Here is a 22,355-nt window from a genome sequence, read left to right on the forward strand (position 1 = left end):
CATCCAATAAATCCACAAAAGCCTTGCTAGTGTGTGAGTGACCAGCCCCCAAATTCCAGTCAATATCTGGGAAATTAAAATCACCCATTATAAGACTCTCTGATTTACTGGCCCACTCTATTTCTCTGTACAGTTTCTTATTATACTCATCAGAGTCATTAGGCCTATAGCACACTCCTACTCTCAATTTTGATCTCCCAATGCTTATGTCACACCAAACTGACTCGACACTGCACTGTCCAGCGATGTCGACTGGCTTCACTTCCTTGGGTTTTATGTGTTTCTTAACTAATAGCATAACCCCTCCTCCCTTCCTATCCTGTCTATCCTTTCTGTAGACATTGTACTCCCCAAATTCCAGTTCTGCATTCCTTATATCTGTGTGACACCACGTCTCTGAAATCCCAACAATATCTGCCTTTGATGTTTTGAGGAATACCTCAAATTCATCAAATTTATTTACTAAACTCCTAGCATTGGTGTACACACAAGTATACATGCACCTGCTCTTCCTCTTAGCTACCCTAACACAACCCATGTGTTTACTTGTACCCCAGTGACTCCCAGCAGTCTCTGAAATATCCTGCATCTTATTTTCCAGGCTGCTGCTCATTCCAATAGAAGCAGTGCAAGAATCACTTTCTCCTCCACCAGTGGCTACCGTTAATCTATTAGTCCTTGTATCCCCCAATCTAGTAGTTTTCCAACCCACCTAACACTGCCTTGATAGCATCAGCAAACATTCTTGCACCCTTTCTATTTAAGTGTATCCCGTCCCTGTAGAAGCAGTCTCTCCTGTTAACAATACAGACCAGACTGAAAAAAATTCTACCCCTTGAGCCCTGCACAATCTTTCCAGGGCCGAATTGATCGACAGGGCTCTCATCATATACTCCCTCCTATCGTGTCTGGGCAGAATTGCAGACACTTTCAAATTCAACCCTAATTCACGGCTTTTTTTTCATCAGTGACCTGTACTTGTTAAGTAATTCCGCCGGTCTCCTAATCTTAATATCATTAGTGCCAACGTGTACAACTATATCACCTTTTGAACTGTTCAGCATCCTTTTACTATCCAACGTCAAACCATCAGAACTAACTTTTCTTCTTCCTCACTTATTCCTACAACTTCTGTTTTCTGGAACAACCTCTCTTCACACTCCGAAAATCACAATCTAGAAAAATTCAAGTCTAATGTTAACAAGTATTTTCTCAACTTTCAACCTGTACTTGATACATAAGTACTATAGGTCCTAATACCTTTTTTTGGGGGATTTTCATAAAAAAAACACCCAATGAAGAGACATCAGAACCAGATCTGTTCAAACAAGATGAGTTTGAATGACATCAGAGATCTAGCCCTCTCCAAAAATAAAGCTAAAATTCACACCTTGAGACTAAAGCTTCCCACCTCTGTTTGATGAGTACAAAACACTTGATTAGGAAAAATCAAATTTTGGAGATATTCTTTACAGAATAGAGTCTGCTCTGCTACTGGATTTCTTAAAACTCCATTGATTCCATCAATGAAAACTGAAAACTATAGCCATCCATCTGCATTTCCCACTCCTTTCATCTAAAGGAAACATAATATAACATGAAGATACTACTTTTTCAAGTATTGATGGGTGCTGCATTGAACTGCTTCCACAATTCAATACAGCATCCATCAATCTGTGGTGACCTCAAAGTCATTTGTATGTTAATGGACATGCAAGGAGGGCTTACAAATTATTGTTGTTTCCTATGTCTATGGGACAGCCATTTTTCTACAGACTATTACATCAAACATAACTGACCTCAAAGAAGCACATATTAGCTAGGAATGAGTGGTATGCAATATATTTCATTAACAGGTCCAATGAAGATTTTCTTTCCACTCACATTAAACTTGGCCTGATAAAAAGTTTTGTGAAAGAAATGGGCAAGGTGAATTTAAGAAGATTTCGTTACTTATGTGAGAAATTTTTAAAGATCAGTGCCACAAAAATGAACGAAAAAATCTTTGGAGGCCTCAAATCAGAGAGTTTCTGCAGGATGAATGCTGTGAAAAATGCCTCAACGTATTAGAACTAAAAGCATGACAGTCTTTCAAAGGCTTTATGAAACCACACCTTTCGAGAAACCACAGGTTTCATGTATACAAAAATGGAAGATGGAGTTCAGAAACTGCCTGATGCATATAAATGGGAAAATTGCTATCAAAGTTCCTGGAACGAGTACGTTGGCAGATTACTGCTGGATATTGTACTAAAACATTGTGGACAAAGAGCACCAAAGGAAATCATCCACACAATAATTTTTAAATTGCACATATCTTTTTTAATATAGCATACTGTATTATTTTAGCTATGTGTATAAAGTGTATTGGATTTAAATTGGAAAAGTGATAAAGTTTAGCTATGTGTATAAAGTGTATTGGATTTAAATTGGAAAAGTGATAAAAATGTAATTGAAACCAGTCTCATGTGTTCTATAATGAAATTAACTTATACTGACATCATCAGCAGGTATATTAAAAAAAACTATCTGCATTTCAAAAAATTGAGAGCATATTTGAAATTAGCAAGTGCAAAACTGGTTTATAAATGTGTGTTTATATCTTTGATGGAAACAAAAAAAAAGTTTTTTGTTGACCAGTATAATCAATCTTTATAACTACATTATCACCAAATTTACTGCATTATTACTGCTCAGCTTGACTTGCACTTGATTTATTCATATCGTGAAGAGTATTTCATCTGTGAAGAGTGATGCAAGGTACCACTTCAATAACCACTGGATTTTCTATTACTTTTCCCATATCTGTTATGCAAAGACTTATGTACTTAACAGGAACATATGGTGTTCAAAAACTGAGAGATTACTGTACTGGAATAAGCATCAATAATAAATACAGAAAAAATATATGTTAATGAAACAGCCTACTAACCAATTATCTTCTTTTCTTCTTGATAAGCTTCATTCCATGAATCTGTAAAAGCATATGCAAATTATAATTAATTACGTTTAAAACATAACTAAGTGCATCACAGGAATAACTGTTGTTATTTTTTGCTTGTTTTGTTATTTTAAATTTTTAATGAGATTTATTTCTTTCTTTAAAGGTTTTGATAGTCACATTAAAAAAAGTGACAAATGCTAAGTTACAAATGCTATAGATTCTCAAAGTGGATCTCTTGATGCTAATGTGCTAACAATCATTTTATTATGTAACTGTTGTTCAAAATTTACTCCAACAATATCCTTTCTTAAAGGAAGATAAGCAATTATGCAATGGGAATTATAAATCCTTGAGCCACACATTAATAGTTAATAGTTTATTTAAAAACGATATTTTTTAAGAATATCAATGCTTGTCATTTTCAATACAATTAAAGCAAAAGGAACTTAAACATACTACAAACATAATGTAGCAAATTAATGCTACAATTAGGGGTTATACTTGCCAAGGCACAATTCTGCTACCTGAATACCAAGGCAACGCCAATATAAAATAAGAAAAAAGACAATGCAAGACCCAGCCTCAGCAGTGCAAACAAATGATGAGGCAGATTTGTGATTTGTACAGAGTGAACAGCTGTTTGGAAGAAAAATAATGCAGCGAGGGAAAGAGTAAACCCATTTTTTAGATGCAGAAGAAGCAATATTTGTGATGTGCTTATGCCAAGAGAGGTTAGAAGTCAGGGTAATCCCAAATAGGGATATGTGATCTTGTTTAGAAATCTGAGTGTGGTTGAAGATAAGCATAAGAACAGAAGAATCCTTTTTGTAAGATATAAAACAGTACTGAGTTTTGGAACAATTGAAATTAACTTAGTTATCTTTCCCCCACTGGGAAATTCACTAGATATTCAAGAAGTTGATGCTGTTTGTGCAGAACAAAGGTTCTGAAACTGGAAGGTGGAATACAATGTGCTATCATCAGCAAAACTATAGACAGAATAGAGAATTTCCAGGCAATGAAGAGTCATTAATATACAAGAGGAAAAGAGCAGGAGAAAGAACTGAACCTTGGGGAACAACTGCATTAGTTCAGAAGGTTGGTTGCTGGAATAGACTTCCATCCCTTGTCGTGGAAGTTGATAGCCTAAATAAGTTTAAGGCTCAGCTGGACAGGTATTTCGAACGAACAGAGGGGTGAAGTGGAAGTGGTTATTTTTTATTTATTTTATTTATTTATTTATTTTTTGGCTAATGCTGCATAAGCTTGCTTTCTTGAATCAAATGCCTCTACTAATGCTAATGCTAAAGTCAAAAGACAAAGAGCAATCTATCATCGCACACAGTGAGTGGTAAGAGAGAAAACTGGATATCCAATTAAAATAAAAAAGTCGGAAAACCATGGATGTCCAACATCATCAAAAGCATTTGACATGTCAACGTCAACTGCATGAGATTCACTAACCATTTCCATTGAATTTGTCCATAGATAGGTAACATAAGCCTGTATAACACCAGTGGATCGACACTGACGGTACTGATACTGGTGACAATTGATCAGATGGAGGGTTTCTAGATAGTTAAGAATTGGCAGTTAACAGATTTTTCTCCATTACTTTAGAAAGAGTAGAATTAAGTGCAATGAGATGATAATTGGATGCAAGCAATATGTCACCCTTTTTAAGAACTGACTGGATATGAACAAATTTCCAAGCAGAAGGGAAAACATCTGTAGAATAAGAAAGTAAAAAAAATGCAACACAGAACAGGAGTAGGCTCAGGAGCACAGGTTTATTTTAGAACAAGTGGAGAAATACCATCTGCTCAAAACTGGGGACTGTTCAAAATTCTTCTAACACCCTTTTGATGGAAGACCACAGAAAGCATTGAAAGGAGTGTACTGGGAATGGCAGGAGGCAGTTTACCAAGATCATCAATAGATGGGTTAGAAGAAAAGTAGGATTCTAGCAGGTCAGCTTTATCTTTTGCTGAATTGGCAATAGAACCATCTGGTTTTGAAAGAGGTGGTAACAGAGATGGCAAAAGTTACAGTCAATAGCTTTGGAAAGAGGCCAGAATATTCAACTACCATCTGGACAAGAAGCAAGTTTTCTACTCTTAGATATCTAGTTTAGACTGATTAATAAGCAAGCTCTAGTGTAGGCAGAAAATGGACCCAGGGATTAGGATACAAGTCAATTGCGATATGCACATTATCTTATATAGCCTTATCATATTTATAAGAACATCAAGGTTTAGATAAAGGACAAGATTTTAAGGTGGAGTGTGGAATAAAGGATTTCATCCCTACATGAATAATTTCCCTGACACGATTTGAGCATACATTGACATCAGAAGACTCGAAACAGTAATCTGACCATCTGTAGAATAAGAAAGTAAAAAAAAAGGCAACACAGAACAGGAATAGGCTCAGGAGCACAGGTTTTCTTGTCTTTTTTTACTTGAGCTCAGGAGTTCAAGTAAAAGAAGACAAGAAATCTCGTAGATCATCCCATTTTGCATTTTTGTAAGGCTAATCAACACAAGGGTGAGAACAGCCATGAGAGAAAGGCTCTATTGAAGAAGAAACAATCATCAAGTTGTGATCTGAGGTGCCTAGAGCATCAATCACCTCAACTGTGTACTTAGGAGTGTTGTTTGTGAAAAAAAAGATTAAGGGTATTGGTTGTGTGGTTAGGACTATCTGGTATTCTGGTATGTAAAAGACCAATCTGTGCGAGATCATTAGTAATTGCAAAAGCCTCAGCATCTTAACCAGATGGATCTAGTCACATGGTAATGTGACTAGAAAATGGAAGCCAGCTGGAGTTGTGAACATTAAAATCACCAAGGAAAATTACCTCAGTGTTAGAAAAGTTGGACTGTAGAAAGTCAAGTTTCAAAAAGAGGAAGTCAAAGAGTTCTAAGTGATTAGTGGAGTTAGAAGAAAGATAGAGGCAACAGATGAATCTGACAGAATGTGGTAGAGAGATTTTAAGCCAGAGAAGATTCCAAATTGCTCAGTTTCTCAAAGGGAATATTAGAACAGACATAGCATAAGTACCACTTTGAAGTTAAAGGAATCACTCACTTCAAAGTGAAGTGAGTGATTCAGACAACTCAGAGAAGCAGTGATTGAATCATCTGCTAGTTGGGATTCTGTCAGAAAAAGTAAATGGGGCTTGTCGGACTGTAAGTAGAAATGGACATTACTGAGATTGAAACTGATACTATGTATATTTGTGAAATGAATGAGGAAGAGATTTAGAGTTTTTCACAGATAAGTTTGTTCAGCAATTGGGCACCTGCTGGCTAAAGGCAAATTTCCGCACATCTATTCTACAACTGTCTTTCCTCAAATCGAATTTGTGCCCCTCGGGTTTGTAATCTGAACAAGAATAATCCCATCGGCACTGAGCTTGCTCAAACCATTCAAGGCCTTATACACCTCAACGGATCACCTCAGAGGTGCCTAGTCTCCAGACACTGCAATTTGCAGAACTTAAGCCTTTCTTGGTAAGAGCAACCCTTTGTTCCCCTCACCAATCTTGTTGCCCTTCTCTGTACTCGTTCCAGCAGCTCTACATCCTTCGTAAAGATTGAAACTAATACTATGTATATTTGTGAAATGAATGAGGAAAAGATTTAAGAGTTTTTCACAGATAAGTTTGTTCAGCAATCGAGCACCTGCTGGCTAAAGGCAAATTTCCGCACATCTATTCTACAACTGTCTTTCCTCAAATCGAATTTGTGCCCCTCGGGTTTGTAATCTGAACAAGAGGAAGAATCCCATTGGCACTGAGCTTGCTCAAACCATTCAAGGCCTTATACCCTTCAACAGATCACCTCAGAGGTGCCTAGTCTCCAGACAGGCTTAAATTCTGCAATTTGCAGAATTTAAGCCTTTCTTGGTAAGAGCAACCCTTTGTTCCCCTCACCAATCTTGTTGTCCTTCTCTGTACTCGCTCCAGCAGCTCTACATCCTTCATAAAATTAGGACTCCAGACCTGTATATAGTACTCAAGGTGTGGCCTGACCATTGCCTTATGCACAGGAATGACCACCTTCTTAATATCTAAGTTTGTAGATGATAGAAAGGTTTGCAGGGTGGTTAATAACAGCAATCAGGGTATGCCACCACAACAAGATCTAGAAAAATTAGGCAGATGGGCTTCAAATGGCAATTGAAGTTTATCATTGACAAATGCAAGGTACTATATATAAGTAGCAGTAATCCTAGATTAAGATGCCATGTGGTACTAAACTCATGGTAATGGAAAATGACAACAACCTGGGGGTAATGGTACAGTCAGATACATTCTCTCGGCAGAGCAGGTAGGCTGCCAGGACAGCTTGTGGAGTTTTGTTAATGATAAACAGGAATTTTGCTAGTAGGGATAAGGAGGCGATTATCCCATCATATAAAGGACTGGGCAGGCCACATCTTGAGTATTGCATACACATCTGGAGGCCTCATTTTAGGAAGGATGTAGAACTGCTAGAATGGAGGCAGAGAAGGGCAATCAGATTGGTGAGGGGAATAAAGGGGTGTATTACCAAGAAAAGCTTCAGTTCTGCAAATTGCAACATCTGGAGAATAGGTACCTGTGAGGTGCCTAGTCTCCAGACTAAGTGATCTGATAGGTGCTTAAGGCTTTAAATAGATTGAGCAAACTCAATGCTGATGGGATTTGTCCTCTTGCTCAGACCACACACCAGGGGGCATAAATTCAAATTGAGGAAGAATGGTTGTAGAATAGATATTATTATTATTATTAGCTATATGGTGCAAGGAAGCCTAAGGCTTATGCTGCACCAGCCAAAAAAAATTCCCCGATTACCCTGAGAGAGAGAGAGAGAGAGAGAGAGAGAGAGAGAGAGAGAGAGAGAGAGAGAGAGAAGTAGAAGGGAATCACCAAGAAAGAGAAGGATGATGATATCCAGCTAAGGATCCTGGGTGTGCCAAGCCCAAACTCACCATATGTGAGCCCGTGGGGTGGATGACTGCCTTCAGCCAGCAGGTAGTTGATTGAGTGATTAGCATTACACAGTCTGTGCATGCTTTGCATGTATCATTATGCAAGATTCGTGAATATGTCACCTGTGAAGAGATACATATATACAAGAGAAAAGAGACTTAAAAAAAATTAGTAATATAGGAAGAGAATATTAAATATTTTACAAGTGTAATTAAACGAAATGGCTAAGTTTAGAAAACATAAATATATAGAATTTTATTAAGTGTTCTATAAAGTTATAAACTTAGTAACTGATTGATAAACAGATAACTACATTTAATTTTCATTTCTATTAATCAAAAAATTAAAACATTTATTTTCAAAAAAAAAATCAAACATGCCTGAAATGTAATGCACTGTATACACTAAGTAACTTGTTATTTGTTACTTTCAATTTTATCTATTTATTTAATTTTTATCGACCTGGCCTTATAGCCATGAAGAGCTATAAGGCCAGGCACAACCTTTAACTTTGTTTATATGTACAACTGAACATTTTTCAATAAAGACAGTATCTTTATTGAAATGGGTGACATGGAAGCCTATGATAGATATAAGTTGGTCTGTAACCAAGTCACAAAGGAGATTAGGCAGGCAAAGGCAGACTACGAAAAATCCTTGGCAAAGGATGCAAAGAAAAACAGAAAAGAGTTCTTTACCTATTTAAACTCAAGAAGGAAAGGGATGAATCAGATTGGTCCACTGGATATTGATGGTTCAACAGTTGAGGATCCTGCTCAGGTGGCTAACAATCTAAATGAGTATTTTGCATCTACATTCACGCATGAGGAGTTATTCAGGAAGGAGAATGACGTAGGTAAAGTAGACATTGGCAGTGAGCTAGATGATTTTGTAATAACTGAGAGGAAAGTGGAGGAGAGATTGTTGAGGATAAACATAAAAAAGGCACCTGGGGTGGATGGGATCTATCCAGTTATATTAAAGGAAGCAGCAAAGGAAGTAAACAAGCCCCTAGCCATAATTATGACAGCTTCTTTGGACTCAGGGGAGGTACCCATAGACTGGAGATGTGCAAATGTAACCCCAATTCACAAAGGAGGATCAAAGGCTGACACAAGTAATTATAGACCTGTTAGTTTAACTTCTGTTCCAGGTAAATTAATGGAGGCACTGGTTAAAGAAGCACTGCAGGATCATCTAGACAAGAATTCAGTTATAGCTCAGACGCAGCATGGTTTTGTTAAGGGCAGGTCTTGCCTGACCAATTTGATTGGATACTATGATGTAGTCACAAAAGAACTGGATGCAGGGAATAACTTTGATATTATATATTTGGATCTTAGAAAGGCTTTTGATACTGTTGCACATGGAAGACTGCTGCACAAATTGGAGCAGTGTGGCATTGGAGGCAAATTGCTGCTATGGATAAGGGGATGGTTGAGTGGCAGAAGACAGAGAGTGGTAATCAATGGACACTGCTCAACGTGGACTAATGTTATTAGTGGAGTTCCTCAGGGTTCAGTGTTGGGTCCGTTGTTGTTTTCGGTGTTTATGAATGATATTGATGATGGGATATCAAGTTTAATGTCCAAGTTTGCAGATGATACAAAGGTTGGCAGGGTTGTTAAGGACACTACTGACGCTATGCTGCTGCAACAGGATCTGGAAAGGTTGAACAGATGGGCTGAGAGGTGGCAAATGAAGTTTAACATTGACAAATGTAAAGTACTACATATGGGAAACAGTAACCCCAGAGCAACGTATCAACTCTGCGGTACTACACTGACAGTGGTGGAGAATGAAAAGGACCTGGGGGTAATTGTGCAGGCAGATATGAAGTTCTCTGAGCAGTGCAGACGAGCTGCAAGAGTAGCTCATGGTGTCTTGTCAATGACATACAGGAATTTTTCTAGCAGGGATAAGGAGGTGATTATTCCCTTGTATAAGGCAATGGTTAGGCCACATCTTGAGTACTGTATACAGGTCTGGAGGCCTCATTTCAGGAAGGATGTGGAGCTGCTGGAACGGGTACAGAGAAGGGCAACAAGATTAGTGAATGGAACAAAGGGTTGCTCTTACGAAGAAAGGCTTAAGTTTTGCAAATTACAGAGTCTGGAGACTAGGCACCGGAGAGGTGATCTGATAGAGGTGTATAAGGCTTTGAATGGTTTGAGCATGCTCAATGCCAATGGGATTCTTCATCTTGCTCAGAATAATCAGCTCAGTGGGCATAAATTCAAATTGAGGAAGGACGGATGTCGGATAGATGTGCGGAAATTTGCCTTTGGCCAGCGGGTGGTTGGTTGGTGGAACCGACTTCCATCACTTGTTGTTGAAGTTGATAGCCTAAACAAATTTAAAGCTCAACTGGACAGGTATTTCGAACGAACGGAGGGGTGAAATGGGAGTGGTGTGTGTTTTTTTTTTTTTTTTTTTTTTTTTGGCTGATGCTGAATAAGCTTGCTTTCTTGCATCATATGCCTCTACTAATGCTAATGCTAATCTTGCTTGCTTGCTTGCTCTCTCTCTCTCTATATATATAAAGCATATAGTTGTACTAACTAGAAAAAGTTAAATAAAAACAAATCCATACATACATGTGGCTGCATTACAATTTTCTAAAAACTGAGTTCTACGATAAACTAAATTATCCTCTTAGGTTATAATTTTTTTAAATAGCAATTCGTTTTGCAATTAAGATATTTTGTTTTTATAATACATATAGTGAGGCTAATCAAGAAAAAAATTTGAATGAAAAATCCTATCAACATCTGTGTTATAAATAGGGTAATGAGTTTTCAGGACCTAATTCCAATTTAAGTTTCTATCCCAATTTTTCAGATTCTAACCAAACCTAACTATTTTAGCTGAACTCTCTGTACTGTATCAATCAATTATTTAACATTTAATCTAGCAATAAGTGCCAGTACCTTCCATTTTGTTCCTAGTTTCAAGTTTCTATCAAGAAAGGCCTAAGTTCTGCAAATTGCAGCAGCTGGAGACTAGGCACCTGTGAGATGATCTGATTGAGGTATATAAGGCCTTGAATGGGTTGAGCATACTGAATTCATATGGGATTCTTCCCCTTGTTCAGATTATGAACCTGAGGGGGTCATAAATTCAAATTGAGGAGAGTTGTTGAATAGATGTACAGAAATTTGCCTTTAGTCAGCATGTGGTTAATTGCTAGAACCAACTTCCATCTGTCATTGTGGAAGTTGATAGCTTAAATAAATTCAAGGAGGAAGTGGACAAACATTTTTGTTTTTTTGGCTGATGCTACATAAGCTCATATGCTTGCTTTCTTGCATCACATGCCTCCATTACTATTACTATTAATACTTGATTCCATTCGTGTTGTGTGTTATGCTGGCTAAGTTTAAAAGTGACAGTCCGGTGAGTGATTCAATAACACAGTGTTGTTTTATCAAACTAATTCAAAATTACTTTTATGACTAATGAAAGTCGTGATGTGGTTGGATGGCCAAACAAATTCTCTGATAGCATATTTTGATGCTAGTCATCAAAAAAATCAAATTTTTTGGAAGATGCAAAATAGTTGTTGACAGCATAACTATTGCTTCAGTTTTAGGAAATTAAAGGGGGAAACTGGCAAAAAAAAATTTACAGATGTTCATTACATTACAATAGTGGTCCTGAATAGATGAAAGCAATAGTTTCAAAAATTCAGTGCCGAAAATGTATCAAACCCACTGTATGTTACTAAATTGCACCCTGCCTTTTGTCCAATTTTAAAATGAGTGATTTTACTGAGTAATCAATGTGCATCAAATTTTGTTTAAAATTAGAGAAAAGTGCAAAAGAAATCCAAGAAACATTAAAAACACCTTTTGTAAAAGAGGGTACATATCATTCAAAGACTTTTCAGAAGGTTTAAAGGTTTTTTCACAAGGTTTAAAGAGGGCCATCTGTCCGTCAAAGATGACCCTTGCTCTGGAAAATTCAAAAATGAGTAGTTAGTTAACCCTCTTTAAGTCTTAAACTTCAGTTCGGTCTCCATACAGATGACTAGAGGCTACAGCTTACAAAACCCAAATTTATCTTGGTAAGAAACTCTTTAGTGCCCCAACTAATTTGTTGCAATTCTCTGCACCATTGCCAACAGACCTAAAACCTTCTTAAAATGAGGATCGCAAACCTGTGCGCAATATATTCAAGATGTGACCTAATCACTGTTTTTTTTTTTTTTTTTCTTTTCAGCCCATATGCCTAGTTCAACTAGCTCTTGTTAAAGTAGAATACCTTGATTATTGTCAATGATATACGGGAATTTTGCTAGCAGGGATAAGGAAGTGATTATTCCACTGTATAAGTGGAATATTCACCTCTTGAGTACTGCATACAGATCTGGAAGCCTCAGTTTAGGAAGGATGTGGAGTTGCTGGAATGAGTACAGAGAACAGCAAAGATATTGGTGAGGGGAACAAAGGCGTGCTCTCACCAAGAACGGCTTCAGTTCTGCAAACTGCAGCATCTGGAGACTAGGCACCTGTGAGGTGATCTGATTGAGATATTTAAGGCTTTGAATGGATTCAGCAAACTCAATGCTGATAGGATTCTTCTTATTGCTCAGACTACACAGTTAAGGGGATATAAATTCAAATTGAGGAAGGATAGCTGCAGAATAGATGTGTGGAAGTTTGCTTTCAGGCAATGGGTGGTTGAACTGGAACAAACTAATGTCTGATCACAAAACTTTCTAGTGACGACCAGCAAACTGACTAGAAAGTTTTCTAGTGTTTGTCGACCTTTCTAGTCGGTTTGACTAGGAAGATCATTGCTAGAAAGTTTTGTGATATGCAACCCAAAGCTCAAGGCCTGTTTTCTATTGTCTAATGTTGTGGAAGTGGATAGCTTTAGTAAATTCAAAATTCAAGGAAGAACTAGACAAACTGTTGGAGGGGATGGATAGGTGAAATGGGAAGGTTTTTTTTTTTTTTTTGTTCTGACTGGTGCTGTATAAGCTTGCTTTCTTGCATCATTTGCCACTACTAATACTAATTAATCACCTTGCCCATCTTAGTGTCACAGGCAAATTAGAAGTTAAACTTGAAATAGCGACATCAATATTGTTAATAAGGGGCCAAACCCTGTTGGAGCCCACTCATAACACTGCTCCATGAAGAGCAGGGTCATTTATAACTACTCATTACATACTAGACAGAGAAACAAAAGAAATCTGAATCAAATTTCTTTTGTTTCTCTGTCTAGTTGTCTAGAAAATGATCCCAAAGAGGTTTCAAAACACTGACTATTGTGTACTTGAATTAATTTAGTTGAAGGAATTGTCTTAATGTAACCTGTAAATATCATAAACTAATTGTTAAGTATAATTTTGATGAGTTTGTGTGCTCATCTCCAGATTAAGAATTTAATTTATTCAGTTTTTCAGTAATCTATATAGGATCATCAATATTTATGGTATTCTTGTTCAGATGAATCAATGTGGTTCATTCCTTTTCCTTCTAATGTTAACAAAAGAAAAGAATTCTTTGCTAATTTACTTTTGTGTTCTCAAAGATGTCTCATAATTTGCTTCAGCATGCCTAACCCTCTGAGTAATTCGATTACACACTTTACTTACTATTGGATTCGATATACCCTAAATATTTATAACCATTCAATGCATCAGGTCACTTCACATCCATTTTTGGTCTCAATCTTCATAGGTAAAAAAAACTTAATAGCTTCTATGATTACTTCCCATTTGGCATTTTCATTTATTACCAGTTGCCATTAAAAAGAATTTTAAAAAATGTCTGACACCACTGTAATTACCTTTTCCTAAACAGAATTCCTTCTATCTACCCTTAAAAGTATTTGTTTTTTTTTTATAAAACCCCCATCAATAGTGGTTCCTTTAGTTGGGATTACTAATATATGATGAATTACTGTTAATGACCAAATCAAGAATGTTGCCTAACATATTTATATAGACAACAGCAGCAGCCATCCACCAAAAACCACAAATGTTCTGCTACTGAATGAGATGCAACCCACAAGTTCACATTAATATTTAGAAAGTTAAAATATTCCATGATAAAACATTTTGATTCAGTGCCCTCACTTTATATGTTTTTATGCTTTAATATTAGTATTAATAGTGGCAAATGATGCAAGCTTATCATCATCAAAAAAAAAAAAAAAAAAATCCCACATCATCTGTCCATTCCCTCTAATATGTTACCTAGTTCCTCCATAAATTTATTCCAGATATGCACTTCCGCAAAATCCAATGGAAGTTTTTTCCAACAATAAACTATCTACCAACTGAAAAAAAATGTCGCAACTATCCTTCCTCAACTTAAATTTATGCCCCCTCATTTGTGTTGCCCAAGTAAGAGAAAGGATGCAATGGTATTTAGCTTACTCAATCCATTCAAAGCCTTAAATATCTCAATCAGATCTCCTCACATGTGCCTAACTTCCAGAAGTTACAACCTGCAGAACTGAATTCTATTCTATCTTGGGAAGAATACCCTTTTGTTCCTCTTGCTAATCTCCTTGCTCTTCTCTATACCCATTTCAACAGATCCCATCTTTTCTAAAAGGAGGCTTCCAGACCTGTATGCAGTACTCAAGAATACCTAACCAGTGGGACAATCACCTCCTTATCCACAATGGAAAAATTTCTGTATATCATTAACAAAACCTCACGAGGTGTATCCTAGCAGCCAGTCTGAACGAGAACTTCATCTGACTGCACATTTACTCCAGCTCTTTTTATTCTCCAGTAGCCTGAATGTGGTATCACACAGATGATACATTATTGTGGGATTACCACTACCCATATGCAGTACCTTGCATTTATCAGGGTTAAGCCTCAATTGCCATGTCTCAATCAATCTAAGTTTTCTAGAAATTTTTGCTGTATCATACCCTGATTACTGCCAATCTTTGCATCATTTGCAGACAGAACATTAGGCCTGATATGCCTCCATCATCAATAAATATTGAAAACAGTAATGGGCCCCAGCACTAAAACCCCAGGGGAATCTACTAATAACGTTAATCAAACAACAAGAGCAGTGCCCACTGATAATCACTGTTTTCTCGCATTCAACCATCTCTTTGTTCATGGAAGCATCTTGCCCCTAATGCCACACTACTCCAATTTGTACAGCAGTCTCAAAATGTGGAACAGTCTCAAAAGATTTTCTGAAATCTAAATATATATCAAAATTATTTTTTGCATCCAGTTCATCAGTTACTACATCACAGTATCAAACCAGATTGGTCAAATAAAATAGTCCCCTTACCAAATCCACACTGTGCTTGCTGTATAGCTGTAAAAATGATCATTGCTTCTTTAACCAGTGAATCCATTAGTTTTCCTGGAACAGAAGTCAAACTTACAGGTCTGTAATTATTCACTGTACCCTTTGATCCTCTTTGTAAATTAGGGGTATGTTCACACATTTCAAGTTCATAGGGAACTTCCTTGAATACAAGGATGCCCTCATATTTAGCATTAGCATTAGTAGAGGCATTTGATGCAAGAAAGCAAGCTTATGCAGCATCAGCCAAAAAAAAAAAAAAAAAGAAAACCACTTCCACTTCACCCATTTATGACTAAATGGTTTGCTTACATCTTATGCTGTTTCATTAAATATAATTGGATAGATCCCTGGTGTCTTCTTTATATTTAGCTTCAACAATTTCTTCCACTTTCCCTTTCAGTTATCACAAAGTCATTTATTTTCCTGTAATTTGATATACTTCTGACATCCTCATCATCATATTATTATTAGCTATATGGTGCAAGGAAGCCTGAGGCTTATACTGCACCAGCCAAAAAAAAAAAAAAAAAAAATCCCGAGTTACCCTGAGAGAGAGAGAGAGAGAGACTCAAAAGCAGAAGTGAATCACCAAGAAAGAGAAGAATGATAATATCCAGCTCAGGAAGAATGATAATATCCAACTTAGGTATGCCAAGCCCATACTCACCAGATGAGAGCCCCTGGGGTTAATATGAGCAAAAGTGCAAAATAGCTCTTGTTTGTCGGCGACCTGAGCAGGACCTCAAAGTAATATCATGCATATCTAGTAGACTAATGTGATTCAGCCCTTCCTTTCTAGTGTTTACATAAGTAAATATATTTTGCTACTTTTCTTTGCATTCTTTGCCGGAGATTTCTGGCAATATGCTTTAGCAGGCCTAATCCCCTATATGAGTTGATTGCAGGACAGGTTATACCTACTGTAGGTTTCTGCATCCATTGATAACACTGAACAATACATTTTGGGTCATATCTTGTTACAGGCATGAAAGTAAGTTTACTTTATAGATTTTGGGGTGTTAAACACGGAAATAGTGCTTAACAGACTAAAAGGTTAAAAGTATGCACAGGCAGAGGTGAAAGTGATCCTTGCACTGATTCTATTAGAATGAGCAGCAGACTGGGGGCAGTGTGCTCAAGGTTTCAGGGACTGGTGGGAGTCATCAGGAAACAAATAAATATATGGGCTGTGTTAGGGTAACTAAGAATAAGATAGGTGCATGTATATTTGCATGTACACCAATGCTAGAAGTATAGTAAATAAATCTGATGAATTTGAAGTGCTGGACAAGACATCAAAGGCAGATATTGTTGGGATATCAGAGACATTATGTCACACAGATATTAAGAATGCAGAATTGGAATTTGTGGAGTACAATGTGTACAGAAAAGATAGACAGGATAGGAAGGGATGAGAGGTTATGCTGTTAATTAAGAAAAACAAAATCTAAAGGAGTGCATCCAATTGACATAGATGGACAGTGCAATGTTGAGTCAGTTTGATGTGACATAAGGACTGGGAAAGCAAAAATGAGAGTAGGAGCGCGTTAGACTCTGAGTACAATGAACAATTTTAAAGAGAAACAGAATGGGTCAGTAAATCAGATTGTGTTATAATGGGGGATTTTAGCTTCTCAGATATTGACTGGAACTTGTGGGTTGGTCACTTGCACACTAGGAAGACTTTTGTGGATTTATTGGACGATTGTTTTCTGCAGCAGCATGTTAGAGAGGCAACCAGAGAGTATAATACTCTTGGTCTGGTTATCAGCAGTGATTATTCGTGCATTAAGAATTTGCAGATAAAGGAACCACTAGGTGGCAGTGATCACAGTGTACTGATTTGGGATTTACTTAAATATATAATTACCAATCAGGAGTAAAGGGAAGGGGTTTTAGCTTCCATAAAGGTGAATACAGTGGTCTCAGACAGTTTTTAAATTTTATACAGTGGGATTTTAAATTTTATACAACTGATGATGTTACCGATAGGAAGCCATTCAAGGAATTAATCATGGAAGCTGCTAGACTTTTTTATACCAATTAAGAAATCTTTTTCAAGGTTTAGACCAAAATGGATGTCAGATGAACTAATGAGACTCGTGGCAGAGAAGAAAAATGAATGTGATGCATATAAATTATCAGACAACAAAAAAGCCTATGGCAGATATAGGCTAGTCTGTAATCAAGTCGCAAAGGAGATTAGGCAAGCAAAGGCAGATTACAAGAAATCTTAGGCAAAGTCTACTAAAAAAAAACAGCAAGGACTTCTTTACTTATATAAACTCTAGAAGAAAGGGGACGAATCAGATTAGTCCACTTGATATCGATGGGTCGACTGTTGGTAATCCTGCTCAGATAGCTAATAATCTGAATGAGTATTCTGTATCTACATTCACACATGAAGAGTTATTAAGGGAGGAAAATGCAAGATGTTTATCAAACTGTAACAAGGTGCTTAATGATCTTGTAATAACTGGGAGCAAAGTGGAGGAGGAATTGTTGAAGTTAAACATAAGAAAAGCACCTGGGGTGGATGGGATCTATCCAGTTATATTAAAGGAGGTGGGAAAGAAGTAAGCAAACCTTTAGCCATAATTATGAGAGTATTCTTGGACTCAGGGGAAGTCCCCACGGACTGGAGATCTGAAAATGTATCCCCAATTCACAAAGGAAGGGGGGATCTAAGGGTGACACGAGTAATTACAGACCAGTTAGTTTAACTTCTGTTCCGGAGGAAATAATGGAGTCACTGGTTAAAGATGCATTGCAGAATCATCTAGACAAGACTGCAATAATAATTCAGATACAGCATGGGTTTGTTAAGGGAATGTCTTGCCTGACAAATTTGATTGGATACTATGATGTGGTGTGGTTAGAAAGGAACTGGATGCAAAAAATAATTTTAATATCATATACTTGAATTTCAGGAAAGCTTTTGACACTGTTGCAGATGGAAGACTACTGTACAAATTGGAGCAGGTTTGTTATTGTTATTGTTATTTTTGGTTTTTAGGAGCATTAGTAACTAAGGCAGTGATTTTCAACCGAGGTGCCACGGCATACTAGGGTGGCGCAACAACATTCTAAGGGTGCCGTGTAATTTGGGTTTAAGTTACTTAAAGTTATTATTATTTTTTTTTTAATTTGTATATTTATTTCATTATAAAAAGGTGAACGGCATCCATCATACCTTATATTTTTAATTTTGTGGTGATCTATAATTGATCTTTATTTAGTACCTCTATATAAAGAAAAAAATATTATATAGGTATATATATTAAAAGGTCGAAAACCACTGTGTTAGATATTTCTTTTGGCATAGGGGTGCCATGAAAAAATTACTGGGACACTAAGGGCACCATGAACCGAGAAAGTTTGGAAACCTCTGAACTAAGGCCATATTGCTCCGGGGATATGCGGTGGTCATTCCCTGACCTTTCCGCATCCTCCGTATTCGGTGATCACGGGCTTGAATCCCGGTCTAATAAAGAAGAGTGTGCTACGCACTGCTGCTTCTGCCCACCTGGCTACGGAGGTGCCAAGCAGGTTGGTATTAAGGGTAAGTTGCTACAATGGATAAAAGGATGGTTGAGCAAGAGCAGACAGAGAGTAGTAAATCAATGGACGCTGCTCTTCGTTGACTAATATTATTAGTGGATTCACCCAGAGATCGATACTCGCCCCACTGTTGTTGTTTTGTATATTTATCAATGATACTGATGTAGGTATATCAAGCTTAATGTCAAAATTTGCAGATGATACAAAGATTGGCAGGGTTGTTAATGACAGTAATGGCAGCACGCTACTGCAACAGGATCTAGAATATTTGGGTAGATGGGCTCAGAAGTGGCAACTGAAGTTTAACATTGACAAATGCAAAGTACTGCATATGGGTAGAAGTAGCCCTAGAGAAACATACCAACTGTGTGGTACTACACTCAAGGTGGTAGAAAATAAAAAAGGACCTGAGAGTAACTGTGCAGTCAGATATGAAGTTTTCTGAGCAATGCAGACAGGCTGCCAGAGCAGGTCATGGGGTATTGTCAATGATATACAGGAATTTTGTTAGTAGGGAAAAGGATGTGATTATCCCTTTTTATAACACAATGGTCAGGCGACGCCTTGAGAACTACATACGGGTCTGGAGTCCTCATTTTAGGAAGGATGTAGAGTTGCTTGAGAGTACAGAGAAGAGCAATATGACTGGTGAGGGGAACCTGCGAGATGATCTGATTGGGGGTCTATAAGGCCTTGAACAAGTTGAGCACGCAGAATTCTGATGGGATTCTTCCTCTTGCTCAGATTACGAACCTGAGGGAGCATAAACTCAAATTCAGGAAAGACAGTTGTAGAATAGATATGTGGAAATTTGCCTTTAGCCAGTGGGTGGTTAATTGTTAGAACAAGCTTCCATCTGTTGTTGTGGAAGTTGACAGCTTAAATAAATTCAAGTTGGAATTGGACAAACTTTTAGAGGGAATGGATGTGTGAAATTTTTTTTTTTTTTTTTTTGGCTGAGGCTACACAAGCTCATATGCTTGCTTTCTTGCATCACATATCTCCATTACTATTACTATAATGGCTGATTGGCTCATTTTCAAAAAAAGTAGCAAAACTTTATTGGGATCTAACAGAGGTTGACATGCTACGTTCTTCATTCCAAGTGTTAATGATTTTTGTTAAGGCCAACTTCTCTCATGTCCACTGCTGCCAATTTGACCTTCAACATCCTTACAAACAGTGAGTTTGTGTCTATCACCTTCTGTTTGGTAGAATTTACATAGTCTTTATTTCAAGTAGGAAATGTCACTTTCACAGAATGATCTACAGTAGAATTGATCAACAAAATGATCACTGTTGTAGCCTCTATGCCAAAAGCTCTGCCTTATCCTTCAGCAGTTCGAGATCCTTGATGAGGTCATTAAGCTCACTTTCTCTGATCTTATGTGGTTCAAAAGGATAAAGGACCTATATCCTTTTGAACCACATTTGGACAAAATGGTGGATCCATTGATGAAGACAGCTGCTGTACTTCTTCATGTATATCAAGTTGATGTTCATCAGTATCTTCATCTTTATAAGAGTGTACAGAAAAATGGGCGTAGCCAGGTGGGAAGGAGCAGCAGCACGTAGCACACGCTTCTTGATTAGACCGGGGTTCGAGCCCGTCACCACCAAATACGGAAGATGCGGAAAGGTCAGGGAATGACCACCGCATATCATGGAGCAATATAGCCTTAGTTGCTAATGCTTCTAAAAACCAAATAACAGAAAAACGGTCAGGTGGTTCAGAAATAGCTAGTACTTCACATGAGGCATAGGACAAATTGCAGATGATATATTTGGGTACGTCACTATCCACTTTTCCTTCCTTGTCATCCCTTTTCTAATAGGAGACACCATACAGAAGTAACAGTCTGTGAGGTGATTTGTTGATTCCCTCCATATCATGGGCATTGCAAAAGGCATAAAACGTCCCTTTCGATTCACCCACACTTAAGAGTTTTGATGAACAGCATATGCGTGTGGAGCCCAGTTCTTGTCCTAGTCACTTACTTTACACCCAAAGTACAAGTATCCTTTTTTATGGCTTGAGTTAAGGGAAGCTTCCTTGAAGCTAACGTGACTTCTCCACATACATAACAAAGTCATCTGAACTATTCACACAATTATAAGGCATATTAATCTTGCGACACAAATACTGCGCAAAAAGTAGGAATCTCGCAGAGAACAACCATTGTCAATGGTTGTTCTCTGCGAGAACAATTCACCCAGTACCCAGCCGTATTCGAGGGATACTGCAACAGAGTGAAGATGCATTTGAGCAACAACTTATCACATGATGCACAGTGAGGCGACATTTGCCAATCATGTGATAAGAGCATGGTGGTATTGAAACTGTGATGCTGTCATGCATTTTGCCGAGCTGTAGTTGATAATGTAGAGTAACTAGCTAATATGAGACCCCAACTGTAATTTGAAAACAAGAGCCAATCGACAAATTTTAATATGATTTTCGTGTTCAGCAGCATGAAATTAGTCAAGATTGGGTATTTTCATAACATCTTATGTGTTGACCAGTGCAATCTGTAAGCAGCCCATGTATGTTTCGTCTCTGTGTAACCTATATGCATCCTACATATGTTTCTTCTCTATGTAATCTATATGCATCTCATGTATGTTCCTTCTCTGTAACTATTAGCATTAGCAGAGGCATATGATGCAAGAAAGCAAGCTTATGTAGCATCAAGCAAAAAACAAAAAAAAAAAAAAAAAAACTTTCCAATTTCACCCATCCATTCACTCCAAATGTTTGTCTCGTTCTGTCTTGAACTTATTTAAGTTGTTGACCTCCACTACAACAGATGGAAATTTGTTCCAACTATCAACCACCCGCTGGCTAAAGGAAAATTTCCGCACATCTGTTCTACAATTGTCTTTCCTCAATTGGAATTTTTGTCTCCTCAGGTGAGTAACCTAAGCAAGAGGAGAATCCCATCATTTTTGTTAGTCCCCATCTACTCTCATTAGAATCCCATCTATTCTCATTAGTTCATATGCAGGATATTTCAGAAGATGCAGCAAACAAGATGCAGGATATTTCAGAGACTGCCGGGAGTCATTGCGGTACAAGTAAACACATGGGTTGTGTTAGGGTAGCTAAGAATAGAAATAGGTGCATGTATACTTGCGTGTACACCAATGCTAGGAGTTTAGTAAATAAATTTGATGAATTTGAGGTATTGCTCAAAACATCGAAGGCAGATATTGTTGGGATATCAGAGACGTGGTGTCACACAGATATAAGGGATGCAGAACTGCAATTTGGGGAGTTCAACGTCTACAGAAAGGATAGACAGGATAGGAAGGGGGGGAGGCGTTATGCTATTAGTTAAGAAACACATAAAAACCAAGGAAGTGAAGCCAGTCGACATCGCTGGACAGTGCAGTGTTGAGTCAGTTTGGTGTGACATAAACATTGGGAGATCAAAATTGAGAGTAGGAGTGTGCTATAGGCCTAATGACTCTCATGAGTATAATAAGATACTGTACAGGGAAATAGAGTGGGCCAGTAAATCAGAGAGTCTTATAATGGAAGATTTTAATTTCCCAGATATTGACTGGAATT

General features: G+C 37.5%; 1 long non-coding RNA gene across 1 annotated transcript in view; it reads right to left on the reverse strand.

Moving 5' to 3' along the window:
- Positions 1–2,927: 2,927 nt before the first annotated feature.
- Positions 2,928–22,355, reverse strand: part of LOC150087960 (uncharacterized) — a 35,380-nt gene continuing 15,952 nt past the window's right edge. Inside the window, exon 2 of the long non-coding RNA XR_016546754.1 lies at positions 2,928–2,974. This is a non-coding gene — a long non-coding RNA (uncharacterized LOC150087960). The remainder of the gene's footprint in view (positions 2,975–22,355) is intronic.

Source organism: Mastigoproctus giganteus, chromosome 3, assembly GCF_048544385.1.
Source record: "Mastigoproctus giganteus isolate SK-2022 chromosome 3, ASM4854438v1, whole genome shotgun sequence".
In the NCBI taxonomy this organism is placed as follows: Eukaryota; Metazoa; Arthropoda; class Arachnida; order Uropygi; family Thelyphonidae; genus Mastigoproctus; species Mastigoproctus giganteus.